The sequence below is a fragment of the Dasypus novemcinctus genome, chromosome 24 (genome assembly GCF_030445035.2).
Source record: "Dasypus novemcinctus isolate mDasNov1 chromosome 24, mDasNov1.1.hap2, whole genome shotgun sequence".
In the NCBI taxonomy this organism is placed as follows: domain Eukaryota; kingdom Metazoa; phylum Chordata; class Mammalia; order Cingulata; family Dasypodidae; genus Dasypus; species Dasypus novemcinctus.
Window position 1 is genome coordinate 56,335,530 of NC_080696.1, and position 23,005 is coordinate 56,358,534.

A 23,005-nucleotide genomic window follows, 5' to 3' on the forward strand; every position below is an offset into this window, starting at 1 on the left:
AGAGAAAAAGGGAGAGCTAGAGAGAAGGGGAGAGACTCCATTCCTAGCTATATAGTAAACTAAGGAGACGTGAGTAGTTCTGAAGTAATTGTCGTCATCTTGTGACTTTGAGGAGAGAGAGAGAGAGATCAAGTCTGAAAATAAAGCCAAAACTATTAAAAAAGCTAAGCAAGAGTAGAGATATCAGGTTCTGATGTCATCACTGAGCACCTGCATCAAGCTGTGTCTGAAGTTAGCCTTCCACACTTCACTTATGTGAGCCAGTGAATTCTTTTTTCTTAAGCCAGTTTCTATTATTTGCACCCCAAAGGGTTTGACCTGATACACACTATAATTAGCTAAATACCAGAACCTCAACTGTCCAAAGAAAGACTTGTCACCCTAAAACAGATGCTCCTAATTTTGTCACAATTGACACAATTTGGAGCATCTGTTTATAGCTCTGCAAGCAGGGGAAAAAGGTATTTGGAAGTTTCTGAGCATAGGTTAAAAAAGTAATTGGAAACTAAGTAAGTACAAAAACATCTTCAATCAAAGAAACATTTTGTAAGCTGAAAAATTGTTCATTTTTATGATGGTGCATGTATATCTTCATATATAAAACTTCACTATCATTAGGAAATGTCACACAAAGTAACAAACACACCTTTTTCAATCTGGTTATAAATATGCGGAATGGAGTTTATTTCACCAAAGCATTACATGCTTCCAACTGATAGTATATCAATAAAAACTCTCACTCCAAGATGTCATTAAAGCCACATTTGTTCATTTCTATTTATTATGAGAAAAAAAAATAAAATGAAAAAAGTGGATTTGAGTCATATTTCCTGTGAGTTCATCATTTGCTGGCATATAACACTTGTGAATTTTATTCAATTCATTTAAAATGATTTCTAACATGCAGCCAGAAAGTTAAGGGCAGCAAGGAATTCAAATGATCTGCAGACATCCAAGATTTCTCAGGAGACAGCTTTAGAATCACAACTAAGGTATGTTTTCCTTAAGGAACTGTATCTTAGAAAAAATAGCTCTAATGAACCAGATTTTTTCCCTAATAAATCCAGCTCATTTGTGCTTTGAAATCAGTAGACTCAAATGACCTTCTTAAGATAAGGGTTTTTTTCTTTCTTTCTTAAGAACAGGTCAGATATAGGCTAAGATCTATGGGGCTCTTTCCAGATGTCCTCAGAATTCATTTTTTTTTCTCGTTTATTTCATAACTCTCTTTATACGATTACAAGGAAGTCAGTGGGCTAAAGTGACGGAAACTGACATAATCCTTCACCCAGAATTTGACAAAACTTTTAAAAGCATAACCAGAAATAATTTTCAAGCAAAGGAAAAAACTCAGCAATACCAAAAGCCAAACAAGGTGCAAAAATCTTAAGCTTTCTTTTAAATTTTCTTGGGCAGTTGAGATGCAACAAACCATTTTCTTTGAAATGATTTTGCCCATTTGGGGTAGACTTTCAGGCATCAGAAATCCTTGAATGCCACCTGTCTATCTACATTTTTAGCTAAACTTCGGATTGGGTTGCAGACTAGGGTAATTAGTAGCAGGCCAGATCAATGACTCTGAACACCATGGCAGTAGCCAATAACATTTCTCACGTGTCAAACATTTGTGCTAAACCTTTGCTGTAGATACTTGATGGAGTCTCTAATGCTCCCCTTTCCATCCTCTTTGGAGAGGTTGAAAAGCTCAAAATCATGTTACCCAGATTCCCTTGCACCTAGGATTCTGGGTTAGAGGTAAGCTCTGCTCATTAGTGGCCCTTATAGGAGACCTGGAAGGTCTTACGACTCTCACATGGTGATTCCATGTCAGCCTAACAGCAAGTTCCAGTGTCTGATACCAGTTATGTGTGAAAGGCAGTGGGATGGCAGTAGTAGTGACAGTAGTTTTCTGATCTCTAGTACTATTGACTATTTTTTAAGATTTATTTATTTATTTTCACCACCTCACCCTCACCTCTCGCCCCTGTTGTCTACTCTGTCTATTCGCTGCATCTTCCTCTGCGTCTGCTTGTATTCTCATTAGGTGGCTTTGGGAACCAATCCTGGGACCTTCCAGAGTGGAAAAGAGGCTGTCATTCTCTTGTGCCACCTCAGCTCCCTGATTTGTTGCATCTCTTACTGTCTCTTTTCTGTGTCTCTTTTTGCTGCATCAATGGGCTGCATCAGCACTCTGTGTGGGCCAGCACTCCTGCGTGGGGCAGCACTCCTATGGGGGGCAGTACTCTGTGCAGGCCAGCACTCCATTCAGGCCAGCACTCCACGTAGGCCAGCTCGCCACACGGGCCAGCTTGCCTTCACCAGGAGGCCCTAGGCATCAAAACCTGGACCTCCTGTATGGTAGACAGGAGCCCAATTGCTTGAGTCATATCTGTTTCCCGCTATTGACTTTTAAACCGTTTAATTCCATTCTTTCCATTAATTCAGTGGACACTTTGTACGCCCATTTTATAAGGCCCCATTTCTTCAACTCTCCTTGTACCCATGCCCTTTGCCCTATAAATTCACTTTGCCAAAAGGGTGATCAACTCATCTGACTTTGAGACTTCCCTGATTTTAGCACTGAGAGTACTGTACTGTGGGAAACTCCTCAAACCCTGGAAAACCTCGATGGTTGATTACCATAAAAGCTGGCCTTCCCTATGGGTTGATCAGTAACTTGCTTGCTTTGGCTAATGGGCTGTTAGCAAATATCCCCCAAATGAGGGCCTCTTATTCCTCTGCCTCCACCATGAGAACATGTCTGGGCTATCCTGCTGGAGAATTCTACCTTTGGCCCAGGTGCTCCAGCCAATAGTCAAGACATGGAGTGAGCCTAGCATAACCAGAGGAACTGCCCAGTCAATCCCAGATCAAATATTAGACCGGCAAACTTGGAATTTAAATAAATGTTTATGGTTTTAAGTCATTGTAGTTTTTTTTCCTGGCATTATTATGGCAATAGATAAATGATACCACCTAATACTTCAGTTAAATCATTTTATGCTTGAAATGTCTAGAGTGATTTCTATTTCCTGAACAGAACAATAACTGATACAGAAATTTTCATGTATTTGCTCTTTTAATTGTCATAACCATACAATGAGGTAGGTGCTTTGGCTGCTTCCATTTACAGATGAGATTCATAGGTGGTAAGTAAATGATCCAAAACCATAAAACTAGGACGTGTTAGAGCTGGAATATAAACCAGGACTCCTAGACTTCAAAGCCCACATTCTTAACTATCAGACCATACTGACTGACTCAGTTTCCACATCTAGTGGGATTGAAATATTGGCAATGATCGTCTGGAAAGAATATAGCAGGAGGCAGGTTCATAAGGTCTAACTGGATGGGCGTTATGCAAGAGCCACACATTTCATGCTGAAAATCTGAGGCTCTAAGCACACTTCCATATTCCAGAGCTGAATTCTTTGAGGATTGTGCAACCTTTTTATCTATTACGATTCATTTTGGCCCTATCTACGGATTTGCTCATTTCTTCCCTGACAGCATATTAAACTACAATCTCAAATAAAGAAAATCCACTCATTTTAACAAAGGGAACACTCCTCACTCAGGCCCTTCTTAGATTTATAACCAAATCCCTTTTTTAACATGTGGACCCAACAAACAGGAGATCGCTGACTCGCTCAAACAATGAACTTGTTAGTTAACAGAATTAACAGTGTGTTGTTTCACTGTGATGACAGTAATAAAACAGGAGACGTGAAGCCGGTATAGTCACAACTGAATCGTAATGGATGAGATATTTACAGCAAAGCTGTTAAAACATTGAATAAAATATGGGAAGAGCAAAAGCAGATGTGTTTTTATTCTTCTGAGTTGAAGCTTGTAAGGTAAAAAGATAGTTTGAGTAATAATCACAGGTTCTAATTCACAATGCATTAATAAATATTCATATGGTACCAGCCGCTGAAACTTTCCAGATACAGAAATAAAGTGAGAAAGCCTGTTCTTGCCTTACACTTTGCTAAGTTTAGATTTCCAGACACACATGTCAATATCTCCATTAGGTTCTTGTAAAAGTTCTCTTTTATTTTCCACAGCCTTCCAAGTCTTGCTGGCGAAACACTTCTTTCCTTTTTTTATTTTTTTTTTCCTTTAGTGTCACAGTATTTCCGCCTCTCAAACTAAAGGAAAGTAGAAAGGAACGATGGTCTATTACTACAGAAGAGACCTATAATTTAAGTAGAAGATAGAGGTGAAAGGAAATGAGCATTTCTCTTTTGAATTAGGCACAAGTAAATGAGCTTTACATCCCGCTGGAAATCCACATTCCCAAATGAACCCCACAGTGGGATACTTGATTTTGCAAGATCGAGTGAAATGCATTTCTGTGCTTTTTAAAAATTATTATGCTTGTCTTTGTTTTCACAGGGAAGAGGAGTTTTTGAGCGCACGGGGGGAAGGCTACTGCTTTGCGCAGATGCGAAACAATTTGGAAGACTTAATTTGGGGACATGTGTGTATCAGGAGCATGTGCCCAGATCATGTTTCCCTTCCTTTCAGAAAAACATCTGTTGGGAGAAGGGAGGGAGAGGCTTGGCGCAAACCTAGCTCAGATTTTATGGGGGGAGGAAGGAAGAGAGGCAGACAGGAGTGCGTTGTGGAGGCCAGGTCATCTCTGATCGGGGCGGACGGGGCCCTCCCTCATGCAAGAGTCCTGCTTGGGTGTCGGAGGCTCCCTGATGGATGACTGACCGGTACACTGCAGTCGGTGGCTCAACAGGGCTCGTTTGGGTTGCTATGACATCCTTTGTTCACATCTTCCCTGCTTTCATTGGCGTGTGCATGTACCTTGGCGTGTATGTAGAACTGCAGGGCTTTGTGTTGAGTTTTCATTTTCCCCTCTGTTTTATTAATGCTTGCGTCCTTTGTCTCCGCACATGTCATCACATCTTCTCCTGAGACTTGCACCAAATCTTTTGGGTTCCATTCATTGCTTTGCCTCAGATTTTCTCCGCTGGCCCCAAATGAGGTTTTTTGTGATTCTCCCCCTTCCCCATCCTGTCCTTATTATATATATCTTTTCCTTTTCAGCTGATCCAATCCCCACAGACTCTTGCCCCGCTCTGTCTTTTCTGCAAATCGGGATGTAATGTTCTGGGTGCTTCTCGGTGGCCCAGAGTTCTACAAAGCGAGAGGCAGGGAGGATGAGTCCCCAGCCAGCAGGCCCGTGGAGCAGTCAGGAAGGGGAGGCTCAAAGCTGGGGTTCAAGCCTCTTCTTCACCAATGGCCTGTTGGCCGCAGGAGGCTCATTCCTGGAAGAATCTCCCCTGAGTACAAATGGTGGGGCAAGAAGGCCCCTTGGGCAGCTCAGGCCCCTTCCATCTCTGGAGACTTTCAATATGTTAGACAATGAAGCCATGCCCATGAAGACAAAAAAAGTTGTGTATATTGTAAATATTTATGCCTAAAATATTAACATTCCTAGAACAAATCTAAGTGCTATTTGCAGGAATATTAGTTGACTTCTAAACAGTATTTATTCAGTATGCACAACTGATAGACTTGTGAACAAGACTCACCTCCAAAACCAGACCAAGCAGGATGGTATCTTAGAAAGCTAATATCAGTTGGTTTATTGGCTAAATCCTTATTAAGGAGCTAGTTGGTTCCCTGATCATGCTCTGATTCTCTTGTTACTCTGTGTACAATTAACAAGGCATTTATTCTCAATTGGGGAAAATATGAGTTTTAGAAGCCTCACATTTTTCTAGTAATGTTAGTAGAAGAATTAATTATTATAGTGCAATCCTTTTTTTTTTTTTTTTTGACTATTTGGAATGTGCTTCTTGTCTCTTTTCCCTTTAGATTTTTTCTTTCTTTGAAATTGGACAGCCTAAATGTTAGCTTTACTGGAGCTGAACATACTGTAACACTTAACCCAGGTGAAAAATGACTGCTTGCCAATGACTTTTACATCTATATTAAGACTATGCTGGTTACATAGCACAGTTAAATATAATATGTTTAAATGCAGAGTGTGTGGTGTATTCAGGCATCAAAGACATGCTTCTCCTGGAAAAAAAAAAAGATTGCAAAATGTGAGCCAGGTATGGCTACTTAGAAATTTATGCAAATATAAGAATACATTTAATGCTTAAGGCATCAGTCTGTACTTTTCTCCATGTTATTATTTTTAGTTCATTCATTAATAAAAATTTTCAGTCTTAGGTAGGGGTTTGTTTTCTTCCTAAGTAATTGGTAAATGAATAGAGCCAGACTCTAATAAGTAAATGATGCATCTGATAAATTGAATAAATAAATGATTCAATATTGTTGGCATAAATGTATATAATTTTGTCTCTGTTAAATCTTCAGTATACTATGTTCCCAGGACCTAATTCTTAAGGCTATTTATGAATGAAATTTATATACAGAAAAAGAAGCATTTGGCCGAGTTTGTGAGTTTGAATTAAGCAAGTCTGAATTAAAGCTGTTAACAGGGTCTGATCCTATGGTCCAGCCATTGGACAGTTCTCCCTTAGCTTCTTTGAGAATTAATTTCTGATTACAAATAAATGCATTCTGCTGAGCATACCAAGCTTAGCACATTTCCTAACAGAAATTTCAAAGATATGGGACAACCCTTGCATCTTCCCAAAAGCAATGCAAGAGACATTCTCAGCAGGTGGATGTAGGGGCTCTGCTCGGGCAGAGAGGATGCACAGCTTCTGCCAGATCAGGTGTTCCTGGCCCAGCTTGTTGTTGTAGCTCCAGTCATCATGCACACATCTACCACTCAGAGCTGGGCCCACGGCTCTGACAATGAACCTGACAACCTGGCCAATCAGATCCAAGTCTACCACGTTGCCAAGGTAACTAATACACAGTCATAAAAACAGAATGATCACAGTGGAAAAAAAAATCCAAAATGCAGCATTTTTATGCTTAGAGGGAGAATGAGTGTGGGAGAGAAAGAGATAGGCTGACCATCGTAGCAGACCCTGGTACCTGTTTTTCCCTTAAGTATGCCTCTCTAATTGAGGACAATGTATGAAACGGGTATGTGTACATGGGCACATATGTCCACATCCACAGAAAATGTATGCATCACATCTGGAACAGTGAGTGTATTCAGTATGGGTAAAGAATGGCAGATTATGGCTTGATACAGAAAGATCCCACGGCGCAAGGAAAAATTAGCATCCAATGTGTTTTCTGAGAAAGCCCTGGTTCTGCAGGATGCTTCTGGGCTCACTGAACTCAGTCCTCCTTTCAGCCTGCAAATGATGCTGTCCCCAAGGGCACTAAAGGTATGAAAAACCACCCCCATGCTCTTAAACAAGGATAACAATTTGCAGGCTAGCTGGTCCTCCTTTGCCATGCGCCCTGTCACCCGGATGCCCAAGGGATTTTGAAAACTGTAAAGCAGGCCAACTTCCTTCCCTGGCTCCGGGTCCCTCCTCGGCTCCCATCGCAGGCAGAGCAGCAGGCAGAGCCCTCACTGTGGGAACAGGATCCTGCCTGAGCCGGGCCCTTGCTGATCGCTCCCGCCCACCTCGTTTCTGGACTCTCTCCCCCACGGTGCCACATCCCTGCTCTTCCTTTGTGTTTGGACGTGCTAACTTTATTCCCACCTCTTAATTTCTGCCTTGAATGCTCTTCTGCTTTTTTTTTTTTTAATTTTAATTTTGATTTTTTTAAAAGATTTATTTTTATTTGTTTCCCTCTCCTTTCCCCCGGCTCCAGTTGTCTGTTCTCTGTGCCCATTTGCTGCGTGTTCTTCTTTGTCCGCTTCTGTTGTCATCAGCAGCACGGGAATCTGTGTTTCTTTTTGTTGCGTCATCTTGCTGTGTCAGCTCTCCGTGTGTGCGGCGCCATTCCTGGGCAGGCTGCACTTTCTTTCACACTGGGCGGCTCTCCTTATGGGGCGCACTCCTTGCGCGTGGGGCTCCCCTACGCGGGGACACCCCTGCATGGCAGGGTACTCCTTGTGCACATCACGGGTCAAGGAGGCCCAGGGTTTGAACTGTGGACCTCCCATGTGGTAGGCGGATGCCCTAACCACTGGGCCAAGTCCGCTTCCCTGAATGCTCTTCTACTAATGCTGCCCAAAACTGGCCACTTGCCAGCTTTCTGGTGTTAGCTCAAAAGCCACCTCTGAAGGAACCGTCCCTGACCATGGCTTTGCGCCCTCCTTTCCCAGTAACTCCCTTTCATTATCATACTTTCTTTCCTGTAACTTACCACCCCCTGAAGTGAAAATGCTGCCCCTCCTTCCATGTGAATATAAATTCCTAGGAGAAGGTGCTGTGCATGTCTTATTGACTGTTCTATTCCCGGAAAGAAAAATTCCCAATTGGAAAATGTCTGAAATAGGGGAAGCCTAGAAGGGAAAGGGAGTGAGGTAACATGCTCCAAATGGATAAACGTATAGGATTTCAATTTAAGGCGTAAGTGATTAGGACCGTTGCCCCCACCACTGGGCTATTGTGAAGATAAATGCAACTATTTAGTCAGCAAATATTTACTGAGTGTCTATTATGGGTCAAGCACTGTTCTAAGTTACAAAAGCAACCAAAATAGACAAAGTCCTTTGGCCTTCCGGGACTTGCATCCCTGTGAAAGAGGAGTAACCCACACAACGCCTGCAGCTGCTCTCTGAGTGTTTACTATCTGCTAGGCACAGCACAGACCACTGTGGAGTTAATCCCACCACAAACCGTAGGAGTTGAGCATTATCAGCTTTACTTCTTGCCGGGTGAGAAAATAATTTCAGCAGTTAAATAAACTGCCTAAGTTCACTTGGTACGTGAAAGAGGAGAGATTCACTTCATCCCAAGCTGCCAGATTCCACCCCCCACTCTCTTAACTGCTCCATTATGCAACTCTTGAAAAAAAAAATCTCATTTAATGCTCACACAGCTCTGTGTGGTAGGTGCTGTAATCAAGTTCCATTTTCCTGGTGAGGAAATGAGGTGCAGAGAAGTTAAATAACCTCCACATGGTCACACAGCTAAGAGGTGGTGGAGCAGGAGGGAGAGTTAGGGCTCGGCTCCAGAGCCCATGTTCCTAAGCGTCACCTCTGCTGTCCTCTTCTCAAGCGTGTAGGTTTGTGGGCAGACACAGCAGATGCATCCTTAGGAACAGAGTTCACATCCAGGGCTCCCGGAGTCCACAGTGTGCAGGAATCACCAGGAATTCCAGATGCAGATTCTGAGTCAGGGCATCTGGGTGGGGCATGGGATTCTGAACTTCTGAAGGGCCCCCACGTGCTGGTGGTCTGCTCGTCCATGGACCACATTTGGGGTAGTGAAGTCCTAGAGCACTGTGGGCATGGCGAAGTCAACCCTGGAAGACGCTTTACCATCCTCAGAACTCTAGGCAAAGCATCAAAGTTAGATGTCTCTTCAGTTCCGTTTCACTTCCTTTTCTTAATGCTTGTGTCACTGCCTGAAAACCCTTTCCCTGAATCTACTGTCCCTGTGAAATCCTCCGGCTTCCCAGGGCTCCCTGACTTCTCGTTCATATAGTTCTCTCCACCACGTGGCAGGCTTTGTGCTAGAGGACAGCTCCTGAGAGCCTGGGGGCTCCTTGACCCCAAATCACTCCCATTTTGTGCTCCCCCTCTCCCCCCAAGTAGACATCTATTGCTTTTTCTTGCCTAAACTCCATTCCTCCTTCTGGTAATAGCGCTTGAAATTTCCTTTTGGGGAACCATGCTTCCCTCATCCCCATCCCTGGGGTTGAGTGGATAGGATGCTTCCCCCCTGGAAGCAGGTGGAGAATCCGACCCAAGTGTGGCCAATGAAAGTGATTCAGGCACTAATTAAGGTTCTATTAGGAAGGAAGAGAGAGCTTTACACTGGGGCTACTACATAGGATGTAATCCAGGTACTTTGTTCCTGTGAGGGGAGAGTCTGTCAGAGGATAGAGCTAACAGTAAGGTAAGCAGAGACGAGAAATAGAGACAAAGATTCTGGTGAAATATAGGAACTTTGGATCTAGCCCTGCCGGGAGGCAAGATCATCAGTTAAAACTTCCATGATCTGTAAGACAATAAATGCCCCTTTTTGCTTTAGGCAGATTAAATTAGGTGTTTGACACTTGCTGCCAAAAGACTTCCAAATAAAATAACCCCTTCAAGCAAAATTCCTCTTTTGACCAGGAGAATCTCCATTAATAATGGGATTGCCTGGTTATGGTATTTCAAACTAAAGTGTGAATGACTATGGCTGTTCACTCAACTACAGGGATGCTAGGAAGATTAAATCAATATTTGAAAGCATCTGGAGGGTAACCGGTAAGTGGTAGGTACTTAAAAATACTCTGAGTCATTACCCAAATTGGGTATTTTTATTTTTTTAAGAGTCCTGGAAAATATGTACTTGGCAAACTCTGAAACATTTCTAATTTGTGGACTCTAACAAGATATTTTATGTGAGAAAAATCCTTATCATTATGTCTGGCTTATTTGGTTTATTTAGCACGTATTTGAAATGCTAAATTCCAAGCATTTAGCTCTTTTTTCTTTAATTAGAGAAGTTGGAGGTTTACAGAAAAAATCATGCAGAAATAGAGTTCCCATATACCCCCTATTATTAACACCTTGTATTAGTGTGGTACATTTGCTAAAATTGAATGAAAGAATGTTATTATAATTGGACTAACTATAGTCCATGGTTTATATTAGGGTTCACTGTGCCGTAATCCTATGTTTCTTCTAAATTGTTATTCTAGTAAAGTATATGGAACCTGAAATTTCCCCCTTTTAACCACATTCAAATATATCATTTGGTGGTTATATTTATACTCACAATGTTGTGGTACCATCACCACCATCTAAGTTTAACTTTTTGCATAACTCTCCTCTGTCTCCCAACCCCTCCCTCACATACCCTTCTCCTTCCTATACCCAAGGGTCAAAAAAACAGAAATTAACCTTTTGGAACTCCAGTTTTGAAAGAGTACAGACTCCTCTCCATGAAAAGGAAGGGTGTGCTTAATTTGTGACTTATTTTAAGATTACTCAGTGAAGTTACAAGTTCTATATCTTAATTTCCTTCAATTTTCAATAAAATAAATAGCTGCTCATTATAGAAAGTGTAGCGATGTAGTGTGTAAGGAAATCTTTTTCCTCACCACTCCCCTCCATCTCCATCTTTCTTAAAGGAACTGATGTTAACAGCCTAATGCATTTTGTTCTGTTCCTTTCCTTATGGTCTTATAATCAGGTGCAAACACATGTATGTGTGTGTATGAATGAACACACATATACCTACATTTTTGTTTATATACTCTTGTACACTATTGCATTTGAATATATTCCCAAAGTTAGGATTGCTGGGTCAGAGAATGCATAATTTAATGAAATGAATATAGCAGATAGCTTTCCAGTTAGTTTATAAGAGTTCACTTACTTACCAGTCCATTACTACCAGCCCTGAATCCTTTTGTGCTGTTTGTTATTGCACTGGATAAAACATGTTTTCTTTTTTTATTTCTGCTTTGGCGACATTTTGATTTCTTCTCCTGTATTTGTCCATTTAGCAAATGGGTTATTGGTCTTTTTCTTACTTTTTTTTGTAGAAACACTTTGTGTTTTAAGGATCAACTCATCTGTCATGTGTTGCAAATATTCTTCCCTGTCTATTGTTTGTCTTCCTGCTTTATTTATGGTACCTTTTGCCAGGGAACATGTTTACATTTTCATGTGATTTAAGATCTTGTTGAAATGGAGTAGTTATTTCATATTCCTATGGATTAGGAAAGAGAGGGCTAGATGAAAGTTTTAGATGACCACCAGGTCTATGGCGAGACTATCCTCGTTTGGCCATCCATGTTCAAGTGTCTGTTACAAAGTTAGAGAGAAACAGCCACAAATTAAAGTCACCTAGTTCATCCCAATGAGGTGTGATAACCACATTTTATTTTTGTTCTTTTGTCTTCAGCTGTTTGGAAATATTCAAACCAACCCTCCTGCTGGGAACTAGAGGACCTTGTTCTCTTCACTACCCTGTTTTCACATTAATCACTAAAGTCAAATTACCTTTAAGGGGAAAACTCATGAAGTAAAGCCTTGTATTCCCAAAGAGGGGTTCTACCCCTCTCTCCCTGCTGTGGCATTTTATCTTTCAAAAAAACCAAAATTATCTATCTGTTTAAGAGCTGACTCTGTGTAGCCATGGTAGGCAGACGATTAAAGATGTGCAGGGAAAAAAGTGATACACACAGACACACACACACACATGCACAGCTACGGTGGAATATGGCCAGAGTTTCATTAGTGGATTTATGATTTCTCTCCAAACAATGTCTGGAGGATCTTTTCCTCATCTTCTAGAAATAAAATATAAGTACCATTTTGAATGTGCCCGAAGATCAGGCCCTTCTGAGTTTTCTTCCCCACCCCACTGTCCTGTACTGCAATGTCTGACACTGAATCCTGGAGAGTTAATATGTTTGGAGACCTTTTGCTGAGAAATTATTCTCAGCAAAATAAATAGAAATATTTACACAACTGAGCACGTTTCCCGTTTGAAACTTCAGGACCACCACAGAAAGTTAATATATGGCCCCATTTTCACATATTTTTCCTGCATTTTATATGTTCTTTTGGAGGCTCCCTCTGGGAATGATGATGAAGGCTGCGGCTGATATTTATCAACTGTTGACTATGCCACATTTTATGCCAATTAGGTAATTTACAGAAATTGGTTCTGTTGATCTTCACAACAACCTTTGAGGTAGCTAGTCTTCTACCCTTTCTCCCCCTTTGCAGATGAAGAAATGGAAGCTCAGAGAGAGGCTGAGCAATCCGCCTAAATGTATAGGCCAGTGAGAGGCAGAGCAGGGACTTGAACCCAGGAAGGCTAGCAGCTACGACATGTGCAGTGTTTAACGAACAAGCATGTTGCTTCCTGAAATGCTTTTGATAGGATTTCTTAACTGAGGTTTAGGCATGGGTGACAGAAGTTCGAGAACCCAATGAAATTTTATGCAGACTGTTAGGTGAGGCTTGGTTTATCTTATTCATTTCCCAGTGCCTCGCAATTTAATCAGGCACTCCAATAGTAAAATGCTTTGGGCATGCACTCCTAATATTTGTATATTTATTTAGAAATTATATTCTTGATCTATAGTACTGATATGCCTACTGTAAAGCAGAAACAGATTTGGGATTTAAAGGGATAAGATAAAACTGAAATAAGCTACTTGCAATCAAATTATTTTATTCATTAGTAATAAATCTCTTTGCTTTCACAAAATGACTTTTTAAATTAAAAATGAACTGCATGCTTAGTTTTAAATACTCATGACTTGTGATAATTTTGTACTATTGTTAAAAAAGTATATCAAAGCAAAATATACATCGAGTGCTGTGTCGCTTTTCCCAAAACTCAGTGACTTATAAAAATTTTATTTTGTTCATGAGTTCAGGGGAAGGAAATAGGAAAGGGCTCAGCAGAGTGGTTCTCACTTGGACTATGTCACATAGTTGTGATCAAATGTCAGTTCAGGTTGTGGTCATCTTTAGGCTCAACAGGCTGGACATCCAAGTTGTCCCTTTCAATGGTTAGCAGTGCTGGGAGCTTAGCTGGGGCTGTCGACCAGGCATGTTCACGTGGCCTCCTCACCACAGTGGTCTGTGTCACTGGACTTCTAACATGGCAGCCAGCTTTCCCCAGAGCACGGTCCCAAGAGAGCCAGATGGGAGGCAGCATGGCTTTTCACTACTTAGCCTCAGAAACCACACAGTGTCCCTTCTTCCATACCCTCTCTGTCAAAGCAGTTAAAAGCCTGCCCAGGGAAGTGGACATGGCTCAATTCACAGAGCATCTGCCTACCATAGGAGGGTCTGGGGTTAGATACCCAGGGCCTCCTGACCCGTGTGGTGAGCTGGCACACACGCAGAGCTGCTGCACGCAAGGAGTGCCGTGCCACATGGGGGTGACCCCACGTAGGGGTGCCCCACGCACAAGGAGTGTGCCCTGCAAGGAGAGCTGCCCTGTGTGAAAAAAGCGCAGCCCGCCCAGGAGTGGCACTGTACACTTGGAGAGCTGATGCAGCAAGATGACACAACAAAAAAGAGACGCCGTTTCCTGGAGCCACCAAGGGTGCAAGCAGACACAGAAGAACACACAGCAAGTGAACAAAGCAGCCAATGGGGTGGGGGGAGAGAAATAAATAAAATAAATCTTAAAAAAAAAAAAAAGCCTGCCCAGATTCAAGGGTACATGATCAGATTAGAGCTTGTTATGAAAGGATGACAAGGTCACACTGTCAACCTACATTTAGGATAAGAGATATTGTTGAGGCCATGTTAGGAAATGTACTCTCTGCCATTCACTATTACAGATTCAACAGATATTTATGGAGCACCTACTATGTGCCAGGCGAGAAACAGCATTAAAAATAACAAAGCTCCTGCCCTTCTGTAGCCTATATTCTAGTACAAAAACCACAGGAGACCATTGATCTAAACAATCTCTTGATAGATCAGATTTGATCACCACTATTTTTTTTTTCTATCACAATGTAACTGAACAAAAAAATGCATATACTGGGTATAGAAGAAGTTCCAGCTCTGCCATTTTCTAGTTGCATACATGTGCTTGTTTTTCGGGTATTTCCTTCAACATAGATTTCTTTGCAGAATTCCTTTAAACCACTAGTCGGTTTTGTGAGAGCTCCTGTAGTTAAGGGTAGATAATGCAATCTGTGAAACCATGTTACTGGGCACATTTAAATGATGAGAAACCTCAGTGAGCTGTAGGCTACAGGGAGTAAGGGCTGTACTATCCCCTCTTCCTTCTCCTTCCTTTAGGATTTTTGCAAAAACATATGCAAGTGACGCGACCAAGTGATATGAGTGTCAAGCTGCTTATTAAATATAACAGAGCTTAATTTCTTTAGTATGAAAATAAATATGAATATAAGGTCTAATGTTGTCTTTATTTTCCTGCATTTTTTCTACTTTGGAGGCCACTCTTCTAAACAAAAAACAGAAAACTCTTCCTTGTCTCTCACCAGTTAAAAAGGGTAATGCTTCTAGAAAGGAAGGCAGTCCCCCCAAATGAAAAAAGTCCCACATATTAACTCATATGGTGCCTTTCCTTGAGTATTGAAGCAAAAGGAACAGAAGTAAGTTGTATCTTGGAGGAAGTAGCCTGATAAACAACGTTGTATAAAGAGAATGCAAAAGATCTGATAAGCAGCTTAAGCAGAGGAGGAATTTTTTCCTCCGGTTGCTTGTCTGCTCTGGGTGGAAGCTTTATATGCCTTGAAGACTCTTGCAAATGTCCCTGTCTATGTGTTAGAATGTCTCAGGCTTTCCTGTCCGGAAGCCTTTGTGCTCTTGTTGTATGAGGAATCTATAAAGCGTGATAAGCCGTCTTGTAAATGGAGCTGGAATGTGGGCTGTTCTTGTTCCTTGCCAGGGGCCACTTGCTTCTATTCCTTAGTTGCTCATCAGTGGCCAGGGTTATTGCTCCCAGAACCCATGTTAAAGCATACAAGCGATGGAGATTTTCTCACCTGCACTATGAACTAAACCCTGGCTGATTTCGATTCTGCTTAAATAATTCAAATAATGAATAGTAATAAGATATTAGCAATAATGCTAATACTAATTCTAACAGCTAAGAGCTACCCGGTGCTACTTCCTGCCCAATACTGTACCAAGGAATCAACAACCCTGTGGAGTAAATGCACTATTATTTCTCCAATATTAGACAAAGAAACTTCTCTGAGGTCCAGAGAAGTTCAATTTGAATATCAGAGACCAGTCCAAGGGAGGAATTGAGTTAGTTTGATTCCCAGGTTGTGAGATTGATTGTGTGTGTGTATATATATATATATACACATATATGAGATAAGCAGATAAATACATAAAAGATGAGATGTTCACACAGGCAATGTCACTACTTTGTGATCATATGTTAATACCTCATGTGAACATTGCCAGGTGTGGTAGACAGAATTCTAAGATGACCCCTAATGATGCTCACCTTTGTATGATATTCTCCCCTTGAGTGTGGGAGGAACCTATGAATATGATGAGATACCCCTGCTGCAATGATATTATATTGTTTTGAGACAGAGATTTTGCAGATATAATTAAGATGCATAATTTGTTGACCTTAAGATACGGAGATCATGATGTGAACCAATGTATATGAGGTGCAGAGGTGCCCAAAGATGTACTTACCAAATCCAATGGATGTGTCATGATGATGGGAACGAGTGTTGTTGGGGGGGGGGGAGAGGGGGGGTGGGGGGGTGGGGTTGAATGGGACCTCACATATATATTTTTAATGTAATATTATTACAAAGTCAATAAAAAATTAAAAAATTTAAAAAAAAAAAAAAAAAAAAAAAAGATACGGAGATCATCTTTGGTGAACCTGTCCAAATCAGATGAGCCTTTGAAAGAGGCTATGTTCTTCCTGAAGAAAGAGATCCAAAGAACAAGAGGGGTTTGGCATGAAGGAGATTTGCAGCTGGTGGCTGTGAAGATGGCTTGTTGCTGGTCTCTAGGGGTTGGGAGTGGCCCTGGGCTGATGGTCAACAAGAAAATGGGGGGTTTAGTCCTATAACCATATGGAACCAAATGTTGTCAACAACCAGAATGAGTGGATTCAGCAGCAGATTTTTCCTCAGATCCTTCATATAGGAGCATAGATTGGTCAACACCTTGATTTCAGCCTTGCGTGATTCTGATTGGAGAACATGACAATGCTGAGTTTGGGCTCCTGACGTGCAGAACCATGAGCTCATTAGTGGGTGTCATTTTAAGCCACCAAGTCTGTGATAATTTGTTACACAGCAATAGAAAACTAATGCACCACATGGGACTTTTCCTTCCTGTGGACTTATTGAAGTGCCACAAAACCTCCCTCCCTTCCATCCTTCCCCTTAGCGTCATGTTTTACAGGTGCTGTAAACCAGGGCTAAAGAGGCTGTGTGTCTAGTTAGGAGTACAGGCTGTGGACGCAGGTGACCTGAGTTTAAGCCTGGCACCCTATCTTACTAGTGGTGGGACCTTGGGCAAATTGCTTAACTGACATATGTAAAATGAGAATGAAAATTATCACACTATTTCATAAGGCAAAGTTGAGGATGAAAGAACCGTTGCATGTTAAGCATCTGGCACATAGTTAGAACACAATAAAATGTCAGTTATGATTTTTGTGTATTTCATGAATTAGCAAACGAATTTTAACCATTATAGAGAGAAACCCTATAAAATATCATAAACGTGTCTACCTAAGAAGAATTTATGGAATTCTTTTTAAGCTTTTCGGGGCTACTCATTATTAAATTATTAAATGATTGGGTTATCTGTTACAGTGATGACTCCTGGCATCCTGGAGAATTGTGCCCCTACTCTATATTGTCCCATTCTATAAGATGTTTTACTTGAATTCCTTGTCTGCTTTGGAAGAGAAGGTGTACTCTTCAAACCTTGCAAAAGTTCCTCTTCTTATAGAGAACGTTGGTGTCTGCCCATTACCTTTTTTATTGTTATCAGATGTTCCTTTCTGGGGTTGGCTGTGTGCTGTGCCTGGCAGTCATCATCCTGGTTTCCCCACATCTTCATGGGCTGAGACACCCTTAGTGATCAATCGAGTGTGTCCAACATTTTCTGTTTGCCCCTATATACCCACTCACCATGCTCTTTCTCCTACTCTATGGCCACGGGCTCCATCATCTGACTCACTTGTTCTCTTGTTCTCCAGCTTCCAGTTGCATATAACCAGGGGGAAGCCTGGCAAGAAATAAGAGGGAAGAAGGTAAGTCTGCCATAGATAATTCCCAGGCTCCCTTCCTGTGGGGTTGTCTTGGTTTGGATTTTTAAAAATTTTTTATGAGAGAAAAGGATAATTTTATTAGTACCTAGTTGAGATTGTTACTGCAATTAAACACTTATTTTAGTTCCCAGCTTTTTGGTAGCTGAGGCACAAGTGAAATACAATATGATATAATTATGTTAAAAGGAAGTCCACAATTTTACTGGGGAAGACATTTTGCCTAGGTTGACTTTTATGCCACATGATGGCTGCTGTTTCAAGATAGCCTTCTCCACACGGCTCTTTTTGTCCTTATTCTGGAAACTGCTTTGTCCCCTTATCCCTTTAGATTCACAATGATAATAGTTCCATCCATGTCCCTGCATCATGTCCCTTTGTAAATAGTGCCTTTATTAAACTGTCCTTGAATTGTCGTAATTTGAGTGTGCCCTCTGATTTCTGATAGGCCTTTGACTGATATGCTGAGACTTAGCTTTTTAGTAGAAGTTAAATAAGAGTTCACAGATTCTGATTGTAGTTCACTCATTAACAAAGTACATGGGTATGGCAACATCTATTTTGACTGCTCAGAGGAGCATTTCTTTTGCTTTTCAGCTATGTTCTAGATGATGGAAGTTGGCAGAGAAGTGATCTCTGAATAAATGAGGTATTTTAGAATGCTTTGCTATCAGGTCATCCCACTCAACTGCATCTTATTTTAAAGAAAGCTCAGGTCTGAATTCATTGAAGCAGAAGCTGACATGATGAAGGAGCAAACCCTCAAACAAGACAATTTTTAAAGGTTGTTTGTGCATGTCTCTAGCAAAACCAAATTGTCCCTTGAATTCCATTTTCTGCAGATTATTTTGAGAACCTCTAGAAATGGAGAGTGCATTTGGCTTTGATATGGAACACTTATTTTGCATATTGACATGCATTTTAACAAGAAAAAGGTCAGTGATGGGGATGGCACAGCTTGTCGGTGTGACAGCCAACATTTACCTGAGCTTTCATGACACTTTGCAGTTTAAAATAATTTAGTTAACCACTTGTTATGATTGATTTTTATTTTCTTTTTGGACCAGGAGTTCACCTCCCTTGCTCTTGAGCAAGGTAACTTTCAGAAGCTTAAATTCCCTTTTGATGGAAATTCTTTTCTTAAGTTCTGGGTGGATGACAAACTTTGGTTGAAATCACAAACTCCCTTGCTAACTATTGATGAAAGCTGGCGAACCCAATTGTTGACATTCTGTGACCAAACTTCTTTTCATCAGGTGACTTCAGAATGGCAGGAAGGAATGATTGGGACTTTTTTTAATATAACCATTTTTCACATATAAAGTGTATGTCTTACAAGGACTTTGGTGGGGGAAACTGAGAGATAGGCGAGCATTGAGACATTGCTATAGCTTTACCTTTCTTGGGTCACTGACAGTAAGGTCATACATAGGGGAAAGAAGAAAAAAAAAGTTTATATTTAGTATTGTTTGCCACTTTCACTGCTGGGAAATTAGGAATTCACTTGAAGAACTGTGCATGGTACTTAGGTCGAATGAAAGAAAGAGATGCCTATGGAGAGCCATGAAAGTACAATGAAAATAAAGTGCAATTCAGTTTAAGAAACATTTATTGATCACCTACTATATGCAGTGCTGTATCTGGTGCTGCTTTTTACAGAATCAAACAAGACAGATGCTGTGTTTTACATCAACACGCTTAGCATCTCCTGGGAAAGAAAGAACAGACAAGTGTCTACAGTTTAATACCTGCTGATTTTTTCCACTGCCCAACACCCATTCCTCCTTCTATTTTCCATGGTATTGTTCTTCTTTCCCCTTCTTGGGTCATGAGTTGTAGAGAGATTGACCCCACCCCACTTCCAACACTAGGAGTGGGCTTGTGACCAGGCAGAGCCAAAGAACATAGTGATACATTCACACGGCTTCCCGACCCAAAGTATTAAAAAAAAAATTCAACCCTAGACTAGGCAAACCAAGGGAAGACAAGTTCTTGTTTGCTGTACTTGTACCTGATAAGGATTCTAAGTGTAAGGGTAAGCCTGCAATTTCTGTGGGATAGCACATAGAGAAAAGTTGCCTGAAAATGAAGCCAAGCACAGGGGAAATCCGAATTTAGAGATTGACAGAGATTAAACCCTTAGGATGGAATTTGAGCTACTGGATCCAGCTCTGCCTAAGCTGTATTTACTCCTTTGCTATGTAAACCAATAAAATTTCCTCTTTAACTTGAACCAGTTTGGTTGAATTTCTCTCGTTCCCTCTTCAAAGAATCCTGACCAACACTTTTAATTATTAAAAAAGTGATATTTTGTGATGAGGGTCTTAAGGGAATCACCCTGATGGAAAGCTGGTGCAGAGACTGTTTGAAGAACTACAAGGAAGTGCTGGTTGCTCCAGCAAAAGGGGTCATGAAGGATGTGTGAGGCGTGAGGCAAGATGGGCAGGTGCAGGGCAGATCATAAAGGGCTTTATGCTTTGCCCCATGGAATTAAAATTCGAACATGAGGGCAGAGGGACTCCATCTACTATAGGGATTTTAGCAGGGAGTTCTTGATAATCATTTTTTAAAACAAACTTAGGAGAGTTTCACAACCTTGGCACTTTTGATATTTTGCCCTGGATAATTCTTTGTTGTGCAGTGCTGCATTGCACATTGTAGGGTGTTTAGCAGCATCCTGGTCTCTACTCACAGCAGCCAACAACACCTGCATCCTGGTTGTGACAACTGAATATGTCTCCAGACATTGTCAAATGTCCCCTTGGGAGAAAGTCATCACTGGTTGAGAATGATTGCACTAGATAGTAGAGATCAGATTCATTCCTCATCAGCAAATGTTGTGAGCCCATGATATGCCAGACAGGAACTGTTATAGGCCTTGAGAATATAGAAGTGAGCATGGAAGACAAGTTTTCTGTCTTCAAGGAGGTTAATTTCCAGCTTTGTATTACATATTTCTACAGCCCATTGATGTGCCTGCTGGATCCCAGTGCCATCCAAGCTTTGTGGGAGAGAACGCCAGCAGAGAGACCAGGCTCCCATAATTGTGACACCTCTATGTAGGGGCCTCTGTATATCTACTCCTCCTTCCTTAGCAACAAACCTTGATTTCAAGCTGGGTATGTGCCCCCTAGAATAAAATCTCCATTTTCTTGCCTCCTTTATATCCCCTTTGAAGGAATGGCCACATGTGTTAGTTGGAATTATGTATTCCAATGAAAGATATGTCTTTTTAAAAAAAAATATGTTCTTATTCTGTGTTCCTGTGGGTATGCACCTATTTGTAAATTGGACCCTTTGAAGATGTATTATCAAAGTATGGACTTTGATGTATTATCAAAGTATGGATCTTAGAAGATCCTATTTAGGTATGGCCACACTCAATCAGGGTGGGCTTACTCTGTATTGCTGGAGACTATAAAGAGAAGCCAGAAGTCAGATAGACTGGCGATCAAGGACATGGCCATGCGACAGAGGCAGAGATGCAAGCCAAGGAGCCCCAAAGACTGCAACAAGCCAGCAGTGGAATGCTACAGATTCCAAGAGAAAGCACAGCCTTGCCAGCACATTGCCTTGGGGCTTCTGACCTCTAAATCATGAGCCAATAAATTCTTGTTGTTTAAGCCAAACCATTGTGTAGTATTTGTCATATATTTTCTGGAAGATTACAATAGCCATTTATCTAAACCTAGGCAGTGCTATGGGGACTTCTGACAAGGCTACTTAAAGGAGATAGATGTGTTGATGTTTGTAGATGTATTGATGTTGATGCAGATTTAATTCCTGGAGGCCTAGCTGCCATTGTGGAGAATTAGACATATGGTAGACAGATTAATGCCCCCCCAAAGATGTTCACATCTTAATCCTCCAAACCTGTGAATATGCTGCCTTATATGACAAAAGGGGCTTTGCAGATGTGATTAAATCAAGGATCTTGAGATGGGTTGGTGGTGATTATCCTCCTGGGACCAATTTAATTAATTCCCTTATAAAAGGGAGGCAAGAGGGTCAAAGTCAGAAGATGTGACAATGGAAGCAGAGGTTGGAATGATTCATGTTGAAGATGGAGGAGGGGCCACAAACCAAGAGATGCAGGCAGACTCTGGAAGTTGGAAAGGGCAAGGAAATGGATTCTCCCCAGAAGCCTCCAGAAGAAACACACTTGATACATTTATTTCAGTCCAGTGAAACTCATTTTGCAGTTTCTGACTTCCAGAACTGCATATTAATAAATGTGTGTTGTTTTAAGCCAAGGAGTTTGAGGCCACAGAAAACTTATACTAAGTGACCTAATAATGGGAGCTTGATGGTGGAGCAGAAAGACTGGATCATCGGTTCCCTGAGGATACCCCAGAACTCACATACTGGCCTTGAATTTGTTACTTCTAGCAAATTTTGAAAGAGAGAAATAAATTTCCATTTTGTTTAAACCACTCTTACTTTTTGTTTTGTTGTTATTTGCAGCCATACCAAATCCTGAGCAATACAGGCAACTGGACAATAAGAGAGATTAATTAAAACCATTTAAGAGACTGGTAGTAATTTGAAGAAAATAAATAGGGTGATGTGATAAAGAATTGCCAGATAAGGCTGGGAACTTTACGTGTTGGTGATGTTTGAACTGAAACCTGAAGGATAAAGAGAGGCCATTTGTATAAAGGATTGGGCCTATCCAAGTGTTTTTAGGCAGAAGGAATTGCAAGGGCAAAGGAATGGAGGTGCCTAGGAGCTTTGTGTATTACCAGCCCAGTGGGGGGGCGGGCATCAAGAGAAATTGAGAAAGATGAGGTCAGATGGTGCAAGACCAAGAAAAGGAATTTGGCCTTTACTCTAGGACTGATGGGAAGCCATTGGAAGATTTTCAGTGGAAATCATGGGCTCCAATGTGCATTTTAAAGAACACCCCAGTATGGGGTGTTTAACTCCCATACTGGGGAGGCCTGATATGGTCTAAGACAGAGGGTAGGGTGTCTCTTGAGAGCATGGGTGGTTCCTAAAAGGGGAGGACAGACTAGTGTGTCAAGCCCTCAGCATTGTTGCAACTACCTATGAATCTTGTCCTCAAGGAGTGAAGTCTGGTGGGGTGGGTCCTGAGAGGAGGGGATGGGAGGAATAGATAGATGGAAGAGAGGGTGGTTAGGGGGCAATAGGAGTATTCTGCATGATCTTGTAGTGATGGATACAGGCCATGTTAAATTTCATCAAAAATTTATAAAAGTGTATGGTCT